This window comes from Marmota marmota, unplaced genomic scaffold (genome assembly GCF_001458135.2).
Source record: "Marmota marmota marmota unplaced genomic scaffold, marMar, whole genome shotgun sequence".
Classification (NCBI taxonomy): Eukaryota; Metazoa; Chordata; class Mammalia; order Rodentia; family Sciuridae; genus Marmota; species Marmota marmota.
In genome coordinates, this window is record NW_026000075.1 from 1,437,621 (window position 1) to 1,446,868 (window position 9,248).

The window sequence follows — 9,248 nt, forward strand, 5'->3', positions numbered from 1 at the left end:
TGCCGACATTCAACAAAGGACTCTGGAGAACACTTTAGCAACTAATACTTACAAAAGAAAAATAAGATCCCTGGAACAGCTAGAATTTGGTAGAAAGTGTCAGGATGAAATATAAAAAGTACAACAAACCCATTTTGGCTCAAAGTTTCCATTACTATCTCCATTTCTCCATGGATCATGGTCTCTCCAAGTCACCATCTATGAGTCCTTGCACTCATAGATCTGATCTTCCATGAAATCTTTGGTGGATGTCTTGGGTGTGACAAGGATAACAGTCATGGTCCTTCCAGTTCATACCAAGCCCCATAGCCAAGGACCCTTCACACAAAGCCCTTTCCTCCTACTGACTTCCCTCAGCTTACTCCATGGACAAATGGACCACTTAGAGAAAGCAAATTCTTCTAGATCAAGTCATGAGACCTGAAGATCAAGTTTCATCCTTGGACAGGAAAGTTTGAATGGGTTAAAACAACCATCTATACAAGAAAGATCCTCATAAAGAAGACAGTTCAATAGATAGTGTGGTTTAGACTAGCTACTACCATGTTAGATATTCCTCTGTACTTGGATTCAATATGGAGCCAACAGTGAAGGAGAGGTCCACTGGAGGGCACAATAAGGACCACCATCCTGAAGCTTCATGATGGATGCAGAGCTGAATCAACAATATGCTCTCCTGGAAACCAAGCAGGCCACGTACTCCTGGACTTGCTATGGCTCCATACACACAACAAATCCCAGAGGTAAATCTAGCTGAATCTCTTCCCTATGGAAGAGATTCCATATGGGAGGTAGGGAGAAGAAGGGGTGTGTGGCTATTTTGCCAAGTGCCAGGGGTTACTTATCATATCTTTTCTGCTAACCCATCTGAGGACTGAAACCAAAGGATTTTTATTTTAATGGTATTGTGTTACCTGCATCTGAAAATTGAAAGACCCACAGATGGTAAATTAAAGCCCTTTTTATAATACCCCAGTAATGAAATTAATGAAAAAAGAGGTATTTTCCATTTGCCAATAACTACAAATGAAATTTGGTCTTTGAAATGACCATCCCAGATTTTAAAAAGGCCATAATTAATGGCTACTTGGCCACCAATAACAAAGCCAAAACTTCTTACCAATCTCCTCCCAGAGCCATCACTTCAGAGAGATAATTGTCCTGCTCTAGGAGCTACTATAAGCATTCGACATGTCTTACTCCCAGAGCCCATATATCTAACCAATTAATGTAGGCAAGGAATTCTGTCCATTTTATCTTCCTCCTCCACTTGGCATGCATAACCTTCTTTCTTTCCTTACCAAAGAATTCCTGAATAGAAACATCTTTTCTGTGACCTTACAACATTCAGATGTGCTGTCATTTATGTTCTAGTCTCACAGTGACTGTCCCCAGATTTGGGATGCCCTATTTCCTGTTTTGTTGTCTGAGACTGTCTACTTTCCTTCAAAGCTGATTAATCTCAGGGGCCTGGAGTGAAGGCCACAAGGCCATGTAATATTAAGGCACCAAGAAAACTTCAATGCGTGGTTTAATGTATTTGCAGTACCCAAAATTAGATCACCTTCCTCCTCCTCTGATTTCACAGCCTATTTTTTCCTGCTACGATTTACAGTTCTTCCCCCTCTGACAGCTTGAGTTAATTTCTTCTCTGAGGGAAGTCAGGAGCAAAGGAACTAAGGTGAAGCTGTGGCTTCTGACAGACCTGGGGAGCTAAAGTGCAACGATGAAGCAAACCAGTGTGACTTCATGGGCAAGATGGAGGCATGGCTGCATCCAGCCTCTGAACCATGGTGGCCAAAGACCTAAAGAGAAGTGGAGGTGTGGGTGGGGCTGGGGCTCAGTGGCAGAGCGCTTGCTTAGCATGTGTGAGGCACTGGGTTCGCTCCTCAGCACCACATAAAAATAATAACAACAATTAAAATAGAGGCAGTCTGTTCATACACACTACAAAAAGAGAAAAAAAGAGAGATGTGGAGATGTGCTCCTCAGTCATGAAGGTGGCAAGAGCCCCTGGGTAGGGCCTCTGAGACACAGGGTTAGAGGCTATGATAATAACTTTCTCTTCACAGATTCAGTTACTGTGCTAAGCCTTCTCAGTACTCTGAAAATAAAGCACTACCCTTGGAATAGGCATGTGTGCCCTTGCTTTTTCACATGTACAACAAAATGTTTTTAGATACTTTCATTCAAAATCAAGTTATTATTTTGAAAAATTTTCACTGAAGTCTAAAAACAGGTTTTATTTTTGTCTTGTATTTAACTCATCTGAAAATGCATTTATTTATACGTTAGGCAGGGAATTTGTATATAACATGAACATTTGCAAGAAGATTATGATGGGGACTATAGAGGAGAGAAGGGTTGGAAAGGCTGTCTGTCGTCCACCTTAGGTTCATGATCTTGTTCTTCCACTTATCAATTTGGAAATCTTGAACCTTAATTTTGTTGTCTGTAAAACTAATAATATGAAATGTCTAAGATTGAGGGGAGGATTATTTAATTCAGAGGTGGGGATCAAAGCCCTAGCATATAGCACAGTACCTGGCAAGCAGTAGGTACTCAATAAATATTCTGACTTAATCAAGTCCTGATACATAGAAAGTACTTGTAAATAGTAAATCTTCAGGTATTTTCCCCAATTTCATGGAACTAATAACCTAGACGGGTTAAAACACATGATAAAACTATAATGACTTCTTCACATAGGTATTCACATGTAGAAATCTTTTAGGATTGAAATGGTACATACTAAGGGAGTACAAAGGGCTTGTTACAGAAGAGATGGGACAAAAATAATGAGCATGACTTAGCTCACCTGAAAGGGCAAGTGTGTCCAGAAAGGCAAATCCAAGGAGGCAAGAAGCAGAATAGTGATTATCAGGGGCCAGGAGAGGATTTTAGGGGTGATGAAAATATCCTAAAATTAGTAGTGATAATGGTACAATTTTGTAAATATACTGAATCCCACCAAATTTTACATTTTAAAGGGGAGAATTTTATGGTATGAAAAAAAAAATCAAGAGTATGCAAAAAAAAAAAAAAAAAAAAAAAAAGCCAAGACTCTGGGATGCCATTTTGCTTGGTTCTTTACTTGTAGGTGATATAAATTCAGAAATTAGGTATCTTGAAAAATGTTGGTATCACTTGCCCCTATCATCAGGAACAGAACATGAACCTCCCGAGTTATTCTTTCCTACCCCTGCAATTAGCTATTAATTAATTCCCTTGCACTTAAAGAGTATAAAGATTACTGTTTTCAGTTATCCTGTGTCTGTTTAATGCTTCACAGTGTCTTAGGAGTTAAGAGCGTATTTGCTAACTAGAGAGCAATAGATGGCAATTCCCTGAAACCACCTACGTGAAGGCTGATAATTCCTTGAGTAAAGACAGTAGAGGTGCCTTTTAGCATCCCTTAATTATCCAATCAAAAGGTACAAGGAAGCAATAGAAAGCTGGAACACTACCAGTGTGATTTGATTTTTATTTCTGATGCCACCCTTGGAAATATCTTAGATTATCCTTCTCCTGCCCTTCAGAACTAACAATATGGAACTAACAATAATTTATTATTATAGAATTTAGTTCACTAAGAAATGGGCAGGTGATGGGTATCAAATACCCAAAATAAGCACACACACTCTAATCTTATGTTTAGTTTACATTAACCTGTGTCAAATATAATTTTTCTGCTAAAAATTCAGAGAAATTTTAATTGTATTAATTCCAGATCTGTAATACACTACATGAACAATCACTTGCAAATCTTAATCGTGCGACTAAACACACATGTATATATATTACATACTACATTCAAATGAATTCTAAAATTATTTGATAATAAAAGAAAAAGGCAGTGTGTCCTCTTGCTGAGTGGTTTCTTCTGCCACTCTCTCTCCAGCTGGTACTTGCCTGATCACACTCAGAATACCTGACTAGGTGCCCTCAAAGTTATCAATCAAATGTGAAGCAATCAAAGACTGGTTTGGATTTCCTGCTAGAGTCAACAGGAAGTAAAAAATAGTCCACTGCTATTCTGTTCTATTTAATTTTTTTTAATTTAAATATGTGGGAGGCAAACAAAAGATTTCTGCTAAGACAACTGATGGAAACTCTGCAACAATTAATGATTAAAATGTCAAAGAGGCACCCTGGATTTAGCCCCCTAAATTCAAAGAGCAGTCTAATTTTAAAGTGCATGCATCAGAGAAGAACAAATGCAACCAAGACATTTTTACTCAATTAAATCTCAGGGGTGGGGAAGGGGCCAAAACAGTAGAGGAAAAAATTCACATTTCTTTATTTTCATTTTACTGCAGGCCACAGGAGACTCCAGTGAGTATCCCTTGTATTTGAAGTGTTTTTCAATTCTTTCTGCTCAACAAAAGGAAGCTTGCCCTTGAGGAGCTGAGATTTGGGAGACAAGGTCAGTCTATTCACAACAAGACCCACCTACTCCGTTTTATTAGCATCGTTGTACCTTTGAACACTTTCAAGTTCTACTCTTTTCTGCCTAAATATCATAGGAATTATAAAGCCTTAAGAAATCTAGAATATTCTGGAAGCCAGGGGAGTGGCGTTAAACACTGGTTTCTGGAGTCAATGGTTGAGTTTCTCAGAGGCGTCTGCCCCAAGTCTGGACTATTCCAGGACAGTCACTTCTCCTGGGAAAACCTGGTATTGAGCAGAGAGAGACTGGCTCTGTCTTTCCCCTTCTGTTCTCTTCCATCTCCTCCTCCTCCTCCCAGAAGCAGTGGCTGGAGAAAGGATCAGAGGAAGGGACGATCTTCAGAGTCTGACAGTGTTTCCAGTTTCCGTTTTTTTGTGGCTTAGGTTGTGTAGTGTGAGAGGAGTAAGCAAAAAGCAAACAAAAAAACTGACTTATGGAATCAAAGAACTCAGAATTTAAAACCTGGTTCAGTTTGTTCATCCCTGACTAAATTACTTAATCCCTCTGAGCCTCAGTTTCCAGATCTATTAAATAGGCACAAAATATTTGTCCTTGCTGGTTTATTGTGAGGAAAGATTCTGACATATGGTAAGTATTTAATAAGCACTGTTGGCTTTCCTGTGTGTGCTGGGGGATACTGGGGGGAGTTTAAATGGTGGCTTTTTAGCCACGACTGTACTGGGTGACCTCAGAGTCAATTACAATCCACTGAGCACAATATTTGAAAGGGGTTTACAAATGTCTACTGGGTTCTCTCCATAACACCTTGAGAGGTTCCTTTAAATCAAGATGACATAAAAATACTAGAGAATTTTTTTTTCAGGTGGATCAAATTCACACTTGAAAACAGACTATACACGATTTTAAAATAAAAATTTAATTATAAGCATGCATATGACCAGAGGTACAAAATACTTCTTTTATATATTTTATTTGTGCATATAATTAGATACACATAATACATATTTTCCATTATAATTCATCCATTACTGACAAAGATGCCAGGAGAATGCATAGAGTCGCAAAACTAAATATCAGTAGATGAAAGAACAAAATGTAAATGAAGCACAGCAACATTTTCAGCCTCCTTTTAGCACTTTTAATTTAAAGAACTATAACATTTCCTTCGCAGCTTCTTCATGATCCTATCCAAACATCTGAAACATGTAATAATTTTAGGTACACATGAGAATTGGCCTCATAATGGTTTTCTCATTTTCCGGATCACTTTTCCAAAGTATTTTATTTAATTGATTATACACACCCACACATTTGTATATATCTCCAAACATAGAGTTATATGAATGCCACCATCTGCATGCCTTTCACCCCACTCTTTCCTTCTTAATTTGGACAGCTCTCCCCAGCTTATCTCTCCCATCCATATTGGCACTCTCCAACAAGGTCACCCAAAGTAGCAACTCATATCCATCTCACATATACTTCTCCAGACTGAAATAACTGTGTGTGTGCACTCGCGCGTGTGCACACACGCGCGCGCGCGCACACACACACAGATGCATATGCATATAGGTTTTTCTTTTAATTATTTTTAACAGCTATCGGAGCATCTATTACCCAATACCCAAGGATGCCCCAATCTATAGATTTATCTCAATCTTTCTCTATCTTATACATCTAAAATCAACAGTTGTAATATGTTTGACATAATACCAGGAAAAAAACTAATATACTTTAAAAGCATTTTCAAAAGCAAAGTTGAAATAAATGGATTCTATAGTCGGCCTTTAGTTAGGCTTGGTGATTCGCACATGGCACATGGTCAGGGAAAGCTTGATTTTTCAAGCCATTGTCTTATTTTCACTAAGTCTTTTTTTTTTTTTTCTCCCTCTCTCTTTTGGGTGCCTGCTGTTCAAAGTACTGCTTTATCCTCAAAGGTGAAATTTCAAAGATTTCTGGAAAACTGTTTTAGCCAAGATAATGTGCATGTTTTGGGAGAGACAGGCACAAGCACAGGGAGGCCAAAGGAAAGAGGGAAAGTCAGAGTGGGAATGAAGTGAATGAAGTTAAGATTGTCAAGAAAAAGGAGGGAGACAGAAGAGCCACAGGATCCACCTCACAACAGCATAGCAATTGCCACTCACTAGTGTCACCATGGCTCTTATTGGGTGTCTTACTTGTCTAGGCATCACAGGAAAAATTCTCAACAAAATGAGGCCTCATGCTCCTACTTCTGACCTTAGGCCATTTCCTTAGGGCCACTTGTCCTCTTCTGTGTTCCCAGTGCCCCGAAGTTCTCATCACTATTCCCCACTAAAACCTCTTTTCAAATATAAAACCAATTGCTATTCTGCCTAGAGTGAGGTAAAATCTCAGGGCAGTTTTAATTTGCGTCTCTCTAATCCCTAGAGATATTGAACATTTCGTCATATATTTGTTGACCATTTGTATTTCTTCTTTTGAGAAGTGTTTAGTTCCATTGTCCATCTATGGATTGTCCATTTATGCTTTTATTTTTCTGGTGTTTTTGTTTTTAGTTTTTAGTTATTTGTATATTCTGATAATCATTGCCCTCCCTATCTGAGCAAGGATGAGGGAAAGGGGTCACTCACACACTGCTGGTGGGACTGCAAACTGGTGCAACCACTATGGGAAGCAGTGTGGAGATTCCTCAAAAAACTAGGAATGGAATCATCATTTGCCTCAGTTATTCTACTCCTCTGTATATATCCAAAGGATTTAAAATCGGCATACTACAGTGACTCAGCCACATCAATGTTTATAGCAGCTCAAATCTCAATAGCCAAGCTTTGGAACCAACCAACCTAGGTGCCCTTCAACAGATGAATGAATAAGGAAAATGTGGCACATATACACAATAGAAAATTACTCAGCCTTAAAAAAGAATGAAATTATGGCATTTGCCGGTACATGGATGGAACTGGAGACTATCATGCTAAGTGAAATAAGCCAGTCCCCAAAAAACCCAAAGTCAAATGTTTTCTCTGACATGTGGAAGCTAATCCACAATAAAGGGGAGAGTAATAGAAATTCAGTGGAGTAGACAAAGGTGGATGAAGGGAAAGGATGGAGGGATGGGAAAAGGAAAGACAGTGGAATTAAATTGATGTAACTTTCCTATATGAATACACCACAGCAAATTTCGTCATCAAGTACATCCACAAGAAATTAATTTTAAAATATAGCTATGAGTACATAGCAGAAAGATTAATAGAGGGAAAGGAGCAGAGGGTGGGGAGGGGAAAGAGAAGGAGAAGTACTGGGGTCTGAATTAGAACAAGATCTATTCCATGCTTGAATAATTATATCAAAATGATTCTATTGTCATGTATAATTTAAAAAATAAATAAATAAAATTTTAAAAAGGACACATTCACACCAAGATTCAGATGAATGATAAGAGCTTAAAACACACCTGCTGGTGTTTTTGCATTTTTATACAAACCAATGCTTCTTAATAAATAAAAATTTTCAACAATAGAACTGCTATCAAGTATAAGAGAGCCCAGGCAAAGGGCCTGTGGAGCATCTCCAGCACCTCCAGGTACACAGAAACCTCACGGCAGGCGGATCTGAGAACCCATCACCAAGAGCACTGGGCCAGAGAAAGAACACCTCTGGGCAGGCTTTTGGCTCAGTCCTCCACCAGACAAAGGAAACTAACAAGTCATTTAGCTTATCTGGGTCCCAGTTTCCCCATTTGTAAAATAAACATCTTGAACCAGATGACTTCAAGGTCACTTCCAGCTCCAACAGCCCCTGTGTGAATTGTGTAATCCTCACCTGGACTCTCCAGGGAGCTCATGCTTGTCAGTTTGCAAATCCAAATGGAAAGCCCCTGGTCTGCACTAGCCTCCACCCCACCCTCGCTGCCCCACCCACCCCCAAGCATGCACGCACCCCTTAGGGTGGAGAAGAAACAGGGCTCCAGGAAAGCGTCAGCTCCAGCTCCCGGTGTGTGCTGGTCCATTGCTTGACTTTTCCATTTGTTCTCAGCTTTTCTATTCATAGAACTCAACTCTACACTGCTGACTGGGTGGCTTTGTTTTTCCACATGAAAGGCTGATCGTGGCAACTCCAGCTCAGTAATCGACAACAGTTCCCATCACTGGCTATAGCAAGAACTGCTGGTGGCCAACTCCACCACCAATCGTCACCCCACACACATACAGCCCCTCGCTTCTATCAGAAGCCTAGTTTTATTCCAGTATCCTCTACCTGAACACATACCTCACAAGGAGGGGCCCTAATCCAGGGGGTGAATCAAGATAGGACTTGGTTGATCCCCACCCCGCTGCCAGCGAATGGTTTAGGATCCAGCACGTGAGGAGCTTTTGGCACTGATGCATGAGGTTGGAATTTCCTCATTAATTAAAGAGACTCAAATAAAGTAAGAAACAAACAAGCAAGTCTCTTTCTCTTAAGTCATTTTATGACTAGGAAAAGAGCAAGTCAGAACAAACCATCACACCAAGGATGGAAGAGCAAAGAATGGAAAGAACCTTGGTCCTTCATGATAGAGTTGAGCCACTGAATTCAGTCATCTTGGGACTGTCCTGCCTTGGAGCAAATTATATATGCTAATAAATTTTCCTTAATGTCCAAGCCAGTTGAATTGTGGGTTTCTTCTCCTTGCAGCTGATTGTTTACTGATACATTCGTAACATAGAACTAAAAAAAGCCTAGTTTTATTTTGTCACTCTTATCACTCAAGGCTCTCATGTTTTGATTGCCTCAGTGCCATCACCACACAGTAGGCTCTGGCCACCCTCCCCCTCTGCCTGCCCCCAAATCGTCCACCCTGTAAGTGCCGCTG